Genomic DNA, 10,858 nt, shown 5'->3' on the forward strand with positions numbered 1-10,858 from the left:
TTATTTAACCCAACATTAATGATTGTTCCCCATAAATTACACCTCCTGCAAACTCCCTGAAGATCCGGAAGAAAAGGGCGACCGTCTTGTTCTTACTGACTGAATCAGGGTAGACACGACCATTCAAAACTAGGTGTGGGGGCTACGGTGCCCGAAATGTTTATATATATATATATATATATATATATATATATATATATATATATATATATATATATTTTATATATATATTTTATATATATATTTTACTAGCACTCTTATGTAATTCAGAGTAAGTATAATAATTAACTATGAACAGTTATATTAAAATAATATTGTTATATTAAATCTCAGACATCCTCCCCCCCCCCCCAGCTCTTTTTCATTGACTTTGGTTTCTTCCAAAAGTCACAGCTGAACTGCTGATGAGATGGATGGTGCATTAGTATAGCTTGTCTAACCCATTTCTTAACGTTGGAAATTGAACAGCACACTTAAGTTTCTCTCAGCTCAATGAAAGGCTGGGTTTAATGGTTTAAACTATTAGTCTGCTGTATTTTAGATGTGTTATTTTGAGATTATTTATTGCTAACGTTTATTAAAACAACATTTATGTTTTGTTCTATTTAAATTTATAAATAAAATTATGCTTAACATTATAATGTTTAAAGCAACTGATATATAAAGATAGTGAGACAAATAAAGCAGGGCTAACATTACTGGCTTTTAGTATCCTAGTCTTTCAATACTTTATAGTTCAACTGTTTTTTTTTTTTTTTTTTTTTTTTTTTTACCTATGTCTGGATAACTTTTACAAGAAGAGTGTTTATAATTGGGCAAAAAAGGCTGTTGTCCCTGAAATGTCCAATGGAGTACGATGGTGAATAAGGGGCTCTGAATGCCAGTGCTGATACACTGATGTGAAGGCTTAAGAAAACATTAGGAAAATAAAAAAACAGAGTCAAACCAAGCACTGAAATGTGAGTGTATCATAAAAGGTATATATATTATTATTCCATTTTTTGGTACAAAATAAACATTAAGAAAAATAACCAAAACAGACCTCTTAAGTTAAGTATAAACTTAAGAAAAAGCATTTTTGTGAATCCCCAGTTTAATATTTTCCCTCTGATTTTTGATCCAGCCATCCATTTGTACTGACAGCAGCAGATAGTGTATATCAATTCTAGAATTAAATTTTAGGTTTATACAGTTTGTGTTCTACACAATTACATAGTACATTAAAAAATGTACTATGTAAGCTGCACATTTGAGATTTGATTTTAAGCCTTTTATATGAGAATGGCACTGACAGCGCTTCTGAAAAAGGTCACCTCTAAAACTGCTGATTCTAAAGAGTTTAGAGTTGCATGCCCACCTGTAAGACCAGACTTTTTACTTCTAAAAAAACAAGTCACTCAGATCTATCCTTAAAAACAATTGCAGAAATTCAGCAACCCAGATCAGTTGTTAATTCAAAAAAGAGACAGACAAGTGTTACAGAGACATTAGTATTTATTTCAATACATGTGTACTACAAAAAATGTTTCTGCACACATAACCATTGACCATTTCACAGTGGCAGCCTCGATTGCTTTATTTGATGTACACTCAAGCTTAAAGAGTAAGATTTACATTTTGGAAGCATAATATGCTAAACTGACACAAACATTTGTCTTCATTTAAAGACAAAAAAACATTTGACAAACAAATGCATAATATTGTGATGTATGCACGGCTCAGTAAAAAGCTCTTACAGTGAAGATGGGGGATGGACATAAAGTTGAGGTTATATAGCTATAGCTATAGCTTTAGGGGCACAATATGCCCGAATCCAATCCCTAAACATCACTCACCTTTTATAAGTGTGTGAAAACCTACATTAGAGCAAAGATTTAGACCTTGTGCAGGGCTTAAGGGTTTTAGTTGAGATACACAAGCAAGTGTCGTCTGCTACATAAGTGCAGGGTCACTGAAAGACACGGTCACACCAAAGTCCTCCTTGTAGATGTCCCAGGTTTTGGACTTACGTGGGTTGTCCAGTTCCTCCCTTGACAGATAGAGCCTGTTTTGGGACCAAAGCATTATAGATTGCATTCAAGCAGCAGTCCATATGATTTTTCCTTTTACACTGAAAGCAGTAATGTTTACTACACTGAGAGGGGACAAAATATCAAAATATTCTAATTAATGAATTAAGTGGCCTGGCATTTTTATATATAAAATCTAAAACCAGAGTGGTCTGGTAGGTAAACAAAGCCAGTGTCTGCTTCTGAGGACAATGGACAGCAAAAACCTCACCTGTTGTTCTCTACAAATGAAGTGTTGAACCAGAAATAGAAAGGATAGTCCTCATACCCCTTTGGAAGACCCTGGGCATAGAGAACAATAGAGAAAAAACATTTTGCCAAACAACTGGAAAAAACGATGTCCATAAAATCATTCTTACGTTACAATAGATTGGGAACTTACAGCCCTGGATTCAAACATGACCTTAACATCACCACAAACCACTGGCCCTTCCTGAAAGCTGATCACCACGGCATTGTTTTCAGTATCTGGGAACAGCTGGTAAAATATGAGAACACAGTATATGAGCGAACAGTAAAATAAATCTGAAAGACCTTTCCCAACAATTACAATGTGATTTATGTTTTAGTGGGCTGCTACTGTCTTTAAAGGTTCAATATTATGAGCTTATTGAATATTTAAAAGTTGTTCTTTAGTACATATTTAAAATATGATTTGGGGTTAAGATGATACCGATTCACAAACGCTTTCACTAGTGTATGTATGTACAAAATCTTTTAATAGTGTATGTAAGGCTGTTTTTTCACACTATAGTTTGTTTGCTCTGGTCCAAGTCAGGTAATTAATTGATTCTCTTGGAGCATTTCCCTCATGGTTTGTTGTTTTAACAGAGGATAAAATTCAAGCTCACCAAAATGAGTCACAACAAGCTTTGTAATCTCTTTGGTTGTTGGTCAGAGCTGTCTTGGCTGGGAGCAAGAAAGTAAACAGATTTCTGTGCAGTTTAACATGGAACAACAGCAGAGGTGGCATGTGTTCATTTGACTGACTCCACATCTTAAAACTGAGTATGCTTGACAGATGGGTTGGATCAAGGTCAGATCATGTTCTCATCACAAACCAACCAATTCAGAGTTCAGACCAACAGTTCTCAGCAGTCTCATTGCAGTTGTGATTACTGTACTCATCCATGTCCAAACAAACAGCACTACACGTAAATATGAACAGTTTATTTTGACAAATAAAAAAAGTAGGTGTGAAATCACCCTAAACTACTAAATCATTTAGGGGTTGTGGGATTAGCCCACTTCACATGTCTGTTCTGGATATGCCATATAGCTCTGGTTTTAATTAGGAAACCACTGTGTTTAAGGTTCACAGTTTTTCACTTTTTTGTACTGAAACTACTCTTGTCATTTGACTATGAGGAAGTAAATACAGTTTTATACTGTAGAAAACCTTTAAAAGTTAGCTTACCCTACAGTTCGTCTGCGTGGCACAGACACACTGGAACACCTGCTCTCTTTTCACTATGATCCGCACCTTCAGATCACTGCCATTGCCCTTTCCCACACCTGCACAACAAACACAGCAATGCCCAGGAGCATTAAATTACATAACCAATACACATAACAGTGCAGTCACTCTGAAAGGAGCAGACTGACTGCAGATTTTAATTGGAACTACACAGGAAACAGCCCCTAAACATACACTGCCCCCCAAAAGTACTTGATAAGTCAGTCTCATTTCTTTATTTCTGCTTTAGACTGAAAACAAATTGGGTTTGACATTAAAAGATGAATAGGAGACAAAAGGTCAACAATTCAGCTTTTGTCCGAACTTACCAATTTGTCTTCAATATTCATCTTTAAATTATATTTTTGTTACACCAAAATGTTTTCACTAGAGCAGAAGAAAAAAAAAATCAATTGGCCTCAGTGTTTCAATACTTTTGTAGGAGAGTGCAGACATACAGCTCTGGGAAAAAAAGAAACCACTTAAAAATCTCATTGAAAACCTCTGGAATATAATCAAGAGGAAGATGGATAATCTCAAGCCATCAAACCAAACTGAACTGCTTGAATTTTTGCACCAGGAATGGCATAAACTTATCCAAAAGCAGTGTGTAAGACTGGTGGAGGAGAACATGCCAAGATGCATGAAAACCATTTTTTTCCCCAGAGCTGTATGTTTAACTACTTGGTCTCAGTCTTCAACTGAGCACAGCAGAAACTAAAGGAGCAGTTCTGACACACTGAATATATACATACACATTCACCTCACCTCAGGAGAAATAAAGTACCTGCGCACTCTCAAACTAAACGCTGTCAATCAACCATGTACACACCATCGTACCCGTGAAAAAAAAACCTCCTCAGCTAAAATGAATAAGTGAATCCAGTTTGGATATGGCTTTAGACATTCAGCTGAACAACTATGGTGATGGGTTAACCTAAAAATCACATCAAATACATATAGAAAACATTGATGATGTCTTTAAATCAGTGAAAACTTCAGCATCACCTTTGCCTCCTTTGCAGTGGATGGCAATGACCTTCCCTCAAACTGGCAGTGTAGTTCAACATGTCACTGAGAACACAATAACACAAAGTTCAATATGTGAATAAGAGCTTAGGTTCTCTGCCCAAACCCAACCCAAGGTCTGACCTGGCTCGAGATTTCCCACCACTTTCCTCAGGTTCCTCGGGCTAAAGAAAATAATATAGTTATAAGTTATTTTCATTTTATATAAAGCTATGAATCAAAATATAGCAGAAACAAATCAAACTGTTTTTAAAAAAAAGTTGCACAAGTGCAAAGTGCACACTGTCCATATTACGCACTTCACCTGCCGCTGCGCTTTCCTCCAAATGTGCTGGCTGCTTGGCAATGCTGCATCAGCAGCAGCTCGAAAAGAAGCGGTGGCTGACTTCACATGTATCGGAGAAAGAGTCTGCTAGTCTTCATCCTCCTGGTGTGTTGGGGCATTACTAGTGATAGGGGGAGTCCTAACGAGTGGGTTGGCTGTGTAAATTGGGGAGAAAATGGGAAAAAAATATAAATAAAATTATAAAAGAATTTATTTTCTTTTCTTAAACCATGTTATATTATACTAGATTAGAGGAAAGTCATTCAGACATTGTTGTAGCCTAATGTTTAGGCCTTTGGATCATTGTTTGCATTGTTCATGTTATAATCTTTTGGAGATCTGTTCCTAATAATTAATAATATTTTTCTTAAATAATAGGTCTTATTCATTCTTCACTCATTCTAAACAGAACGAAAATGTTTTTTAAAAGCTCAGTTTTAATGCTCTACTTACTCAAAAAAGGTCAGGTTTAATTCGGGCTTTGGCTCAAAATGACAGTGTATGGGGCAGGTTGGGTCGAGCTCTACTGTGAATCCTTATACTGCATTCCATCTGAAGTAGGAATTCAGAACTGGAAATTTCCAAGTTCTAAGTAGAACATTTCAACTGGAATAAACCCACAAGTTCAGAACGCAAGATGGCTGCACCAAACATCAACAGTAGTAAAAGCAGTAGTATTTTAAGTTTCATTAGCACGTCTAGCTGTTCATGTTTCCATTGAGTGTGTGAATGTGCGTCTGGTATCGCTGACAATGCAAAAAATTATAACCTGGGACATATAATGTGGGACATTTTTTGGTTACATTTGCTATAAAACACTGGTACATGATTAATAATTAAGTTGTAGTAAACATGAAAGTCTTTAGCTTATTTTATAATTCCCTCTGGAAAAAAAGAAAACAAGGGTAAAATATGTATACACATGTAGATTACAAATAGTGTTAACCTATAAATTTAAATTATTTTCTGTGCCTTTTCTATGCTTTCGCAGCACATTTTAATGACCATAGCGTGTTTAAAACATCAGAGTAGACAAGAATGTATATCAAAACTGATTATAGTAGGCCTATATTTACATTAAATATATTTAAATAATAAAAAAAAAACATTTATTTAAGCAATGCTAAGACACAATCTTCAATAATAAAATGTGTCAAATTCTGAGCGCTCCATAATGTAGGGCTAAATTACTTCACTCTGCACTGATGTATTAATCAGCTCAGGCCCATAAACATTTGGTAAACATTTCTAATGTTTAACCTGTAAACAGTATTTCACACTTTCATCAAACATGATATAGAATCTTCTGTTTAAAACTTTGAACAAAATCAATTTTTAAATAAACTAATTTGGCATATATCTGGCTGTCAGGGAATATGTTTAGGTTGTGTCTATATTGTGTAGATTCTTTATTTTTTAACAGCTTTTAAATGCATCTGTTTAAATGTTGCCTTCTTTTCACCATTACTGGTAATTTACTTGCATATATAACCAATATGCTTCCCAAAGAGTGGAAGAGAGCGAGAGCTTAATTACAGCCTAAACACCTAGATTTTTCTCTGTGAATTTACAGTTATATTCCATCTGAAACTCCAATCAAGTTATCAAATTATTTTTTAAATAGCTTTTCTCAGTCGATAAACAGAGTCGATAAACGGAGTCGATAAACAGAGTCAATAAATGGAAACACAAAGATCACAAAGAGTAAATTTGACTTTGACTTTGTTTTTTTTGTTTTTTTTTCTTCCAAAACTTATCCAGGCCTGAAAATGACTATTTTCAAGTTCCTTGACTTTTCCAGGTTTTTCATGACCCTGTTCCACAGTGCTTCATATACACCTCAATAATAGCTAGTTATGTACAGGTGCAAGTTTCACTTATAGGGTAAGACATTTTTTCGACATATTTTGTACAGTTATTTTAACAGAACGTTGTCGACTCAGGTGTGAAGTTATTCCCAGCTCCAACATCCAACATAAAAGCTAAATGGAACACAACGTTAACGGCAGAAGAAGCATTTGAGTAAAGTGCTGCTCATTACTTACTCTAATGACGGTACGTTATGGTCGTCAATCATCACTCGTTGCACTCTGTAATGGAAGAACAGTGGATCGTAGCCGTTTTGACCTGAAACAAGACCAAAGCTATGCTCAGCACCACTCATTTATTGAGTGTCTCCAGCAATATAATATAATATTATATGATCTAACTTACTGCAGAGATTGTAAACTCTGTAATGATCGGGATGCTTTGTGTCCAGAAATATGGCAGCTTCCTAAATACAGCAAATTGTAACATTGTTACATAAAAATCTGTTTAAATCAATAATTCAGCTAAAATAATTGCCTTCTACAGACTTTTCAGTTTTATTTTATTTTATTAATTGTTAAGCTTACTTTTATGGGATTTCTGTAGAGTGCCTGCTTTCCAGGTGAGGGAAAAGACATGGCAACAAACATTATTAACTATTGGATCCCAAACCATAAGCAGAAAATCTAGATTCAAATAAGATTACATAATTAGGTAAAGCATCCCAACCTGTGACATAGGTGAGATCCAATTCAAATCCATCCTTTTTGTTACCGCCTTTTGTTCTCAGATACCTGCAAGATTCACAAATGCCACAAATCAGCATACAAACAGTAACTTGGGTGTATTTTAAAAGGTTTTGATGGATTTTAATAATTTTCCAACCTATTTCTAAATACATCAAAATGTTTAATTTTTTTATTTAATTCTCTCTGAATCATGATGAAATAATCAAACTGTAATTAAGTTTAACATTTCATTAGAATCTATATGAATAATTGATATAATTTAATTAAAATAAAAGAATGATGGCCAGCACCCGTTTAGATCCTCACCTTTCTTCTAGTGACCTTCTCCAGATCTTTCTTCTGAGAGGCCAGACGAAAGACACGCACCAGGATAACTATCCTCAAGCCCCTCAGGAAGCTCACCACCCTGTTAATGATAGAGAAAATCACATGAATAGCTAAGAAAGAACAACATGTAGATGAATAGTTTACCACATCATCTGAACACAGCATTTGTTCTTTGCACTGTATGATAATTTAATGATGAATGGACTAATCTGCGTCATGAAGTAGCTCCGTAAGTTAGCAAACTAACTTACATAGCTAAGCTGTTTTGGTTCTACTGTCCCCAAACGCCCCATAAACTCGAGCCACGAGACTCATATAGCTTTCATTGCCAAGATTTTACCTGCTATCACTAAAGATTAATAAAATAAATACACGTTAGCCCTGTAAATCCACCTAACGTGCAAATGATCTTAACGCCAGCACGAACGAGTAACGGATTAGTAAACACGCAGGTAACCCTTGCTGTTTCTGAAAGAAAACTTCTCCTCTGTCTCTGTTTATACAGCGATGGTTTGGGTTTAAAGCTGGGTTTGTTGTGCTGGATATTTGCTGCAATATTATGAACTGAGATGAACCAGTGCTAACCAGTGACTTTAAAAAACAAATAAACACAGCTGTTACTGGACTGAAGGGGTTTTAAATACACTGCTCAAAAAAATAAAGGGAACACTCAAATAACACATCCTAGATCTGAATGAATGAAATATTCTCATTGAATACTTTGTTCTGTACAAAGTTGAATGTGCTGACAACAAAATCACACAAAAATCATCAATGGAAATGAAATTTATTAACCAATGGAGGCCTGGATTTGGAGCCACACACAAAATTAAAGTGAAAAAACACACTACAGGCTGATCCAACTTTAATGTAATGTCCTTAAAACAAGTCAAAATGAGGCTCAGTATTGTGTGTGGCCTCCACGTGCCTGTATGACCTCCCTACAATGCCTGGGCATGCTCCTGATGAGGTGGCGGATGGTCTCCTGAGGGATCTCCTCCCAGACCTGGACTAAAGCATCCGCCAACTCCTGGACAGTCTGTGGTGCAACGTGACGTTGGCGGATGGAGCGAGACATGATGTCCCAGATGTGCTCAATCGGATTCAGGTCTGGGGAACGGGCGGGCCAGTCCATAGCTTCAATGCCTTCATCTTGCAGGAACTGCTGACACACTCCAGCCACATGAGGTCTAGCATTGTCCTACATTAGGAGGAACCCAGGGCCAACCGCACCAGCATATGGTCTCACAAGGGGTCTGAGGATCTCATCTCGGTACCTAATGGCAGTCAGGCTACCTCTGGTGAGCACATGGAGGACTGTGCGGTCCTCCAAAGAAATGCCACCCCACACCATTACTGACCCACTGCCAAACCGGTCATGCTGAAGGATGTTGCAGGCAGCAGACCGCTCTCCACGGCGTCTCCAGACTCTGTCACGTCTGTCTTGTGCTCAGTGTGAACCTGCTTTCATCTGTGAAGAGCACAAGGCGCCAGTGGCGAATTTGCCAATCCTGGTGTTCTCTGGCAAATGCCAAGCGTCCTGCACGGTGTTGGGCTGTGAGCACAACCCCCATCTGTGGACGTCGGGCCCTCATACCATCCTCATGGAGTCGGTTTCTAACCGTTTGTGTAGACACATGCACATTTGTGGCCTGCTGGAGGTCATTTTGCAGGGCTCTGGCAGTGCTCCTCCTGTTCCTTCTTGCACAAAGGCGGAGGTAGCGGTCCTGCTGCTGGGTTGTTGCCCTCCTACGGCCTCCTCCACGTCTCCTGGTGTACTGGCCTGTCTCCTGGTAGCGCCTCCAGCCTCTAGACACTACGCTGACAGACACAGCAAACCTTCTTGCCACAGCTCGCATTGATGTGCCATCCTGGATGAGCTGCACTACCTGAGCCACTTGTGTGGGTTGTAGAGTCCGTCTCATGCTACCACGAGTGTGAAAGCACCACCAACATTCAAAACTGACCAAAACATCAGCCAGACAGCATAGGTTCTGAGAAGTGGTCTGTGGTCCCCACCTGCAGAACCACTCCTTTATTGAGTGTGTCTTGCTAATTGCCAATAATTTCCACCTGTTGTCTATTCCATTTGCACAACAGCAGGTGAAATTTATTGTCAATCAGTGTTGCTTCCTAAGTGGACAGTTTAATTTCACAGAAGTTTGATTTACTTTGAGTTATATATTGTGTTATTTGAGTGTTCCCTTTATTTTTTTGAGCAGTGTATATTGTAGCGTCCGCCTGGACTCTGAAAGAAGGACCGAGTAGGCAGTTTAAGTCGCTTTATTGACTTAACTTAGAACACAGGTTGCTGTAGGCCGCAACCACGCCGAAAAATTAGTGTTGTGTCGTTCATGAACGATTCGTTCGAATGAACGAATCATTTGAGTGAACGAACTGAACCCAATCACTTCCCCAGCTGATTCGTTAATTTCTCAGTTCAGTAGTTAAGCTCAGCAGCGACCCCACAGGCCGGCAGGGGAACTGCTGTGTGGTCTGTGAATCACTGAATCACCGGCGAATCTGGTGGCCGGGACTCTCATTGCGAGGAAACTTGCTCAATGCTCAGTGATTCCTTCACTCACTGAACTGTTATCAGGGCTGGTGCTCTCGAGAAAGAAAAACAAGGTTGAGGCCTGGTAATAGTAATAATAACGTATATTGTTATCGTGGTTATTTTTTTATAATATTATTACTATTAGTAATAATAGTTGTATAACAAGCATATTCATAACCAATAGACAAAGTATCTGAAGTAAAGGGCATAAGGCCACCTTTATCATGATGATCCTGTTTGGATTTAATTTGTTCTGCACCCACAACAGTGAGCGTATGGATGTGTCTTTGTTTTATTTATATGTATTTATTTTAGTTTCTTGACCTTTTGTTTTGCACTACAGTTACGCTATTTATTTTCAATTTGATTGCACATTGAAGTTGATACTTTCTTCTGAATGTAAATTTTTTTATGTTAATTTTGCTCTTAATGTAATATCTATGTTGCAGAAGTTCATACTTATTTTTTGTATTATGTTATTTGTAATGTGATTTATATATAAATCACATTACAAATAACATAATAAGAAAAGTCTCC

At 37.4% G+C, this 10,858-nt stretch overlaps 2 long non-coding RNA genes across 3 annotated transcripts; both read right to left on the minus strand.

The window, feature by feature from the left end:
* Positions 1-1,476: 1,476 nt before the first annotated feature.
* Positions 1,477-7,006, minus strand: LOC125780512 (uncharacterized). 2 transcript variants are annotated; one of them, XR_007438639.1, is made up of 6 exons: positions 6,925-7,006; positions 4,534-5,034; positions 3,487-3,584; positions 2,452-2,547; positions 2,281-2,351; positions 1,477-2,044 (listed from the first exon to the last, which is right to left on the minus strand). It is a non-coding gene; the product is annotated as an uncharacterized LOC125780512 (long non-coding RNA). The 2 variants fall into 2 exon arrangements; XR_007438642.1 differs by lacking the exon at positions 6,925-7,006 and adding an exon at positions 5,333-6,918.
* Positions 7,007-7,084: 78 nt separating this feature from the next.
* On the minus strand, positions 7,085-9,065 carry LOC125801197 (uncharacterized). The gene is made up of 4 exons (XR_007438638.1): positions 7,744-9,065; positions 7,418-7,482; positions 7,276-7,299; positions 7,085-7,154 (listed from the first exon to the last, which is right to left on the minus strand). It is a non-coding gene; the product is annotated as an uncharacterized LOC125801197 (long non-coding RNA).
* Between the last annotated feature and the right edge of the window lie 1,793 nt (positions 9,066-10,858).

The sequence above is a fragment of the Astyanax mexicanus genome, chromosome 1 (genome assembly GCF_023375975.1).
Source record: "Astyanax mexicanus isolate ESR-SI-001 chromosome 1, AstMex3_surface, whole genome shotgun sequence".
Classification (NCBI taxonomy): domain Eukaryota; kingdom Metazoa; phylum Chordata; class Actinopteri; order Characiformes; family Acestrorhamphidae; genus Astyanax; species Astyanax mexicanus.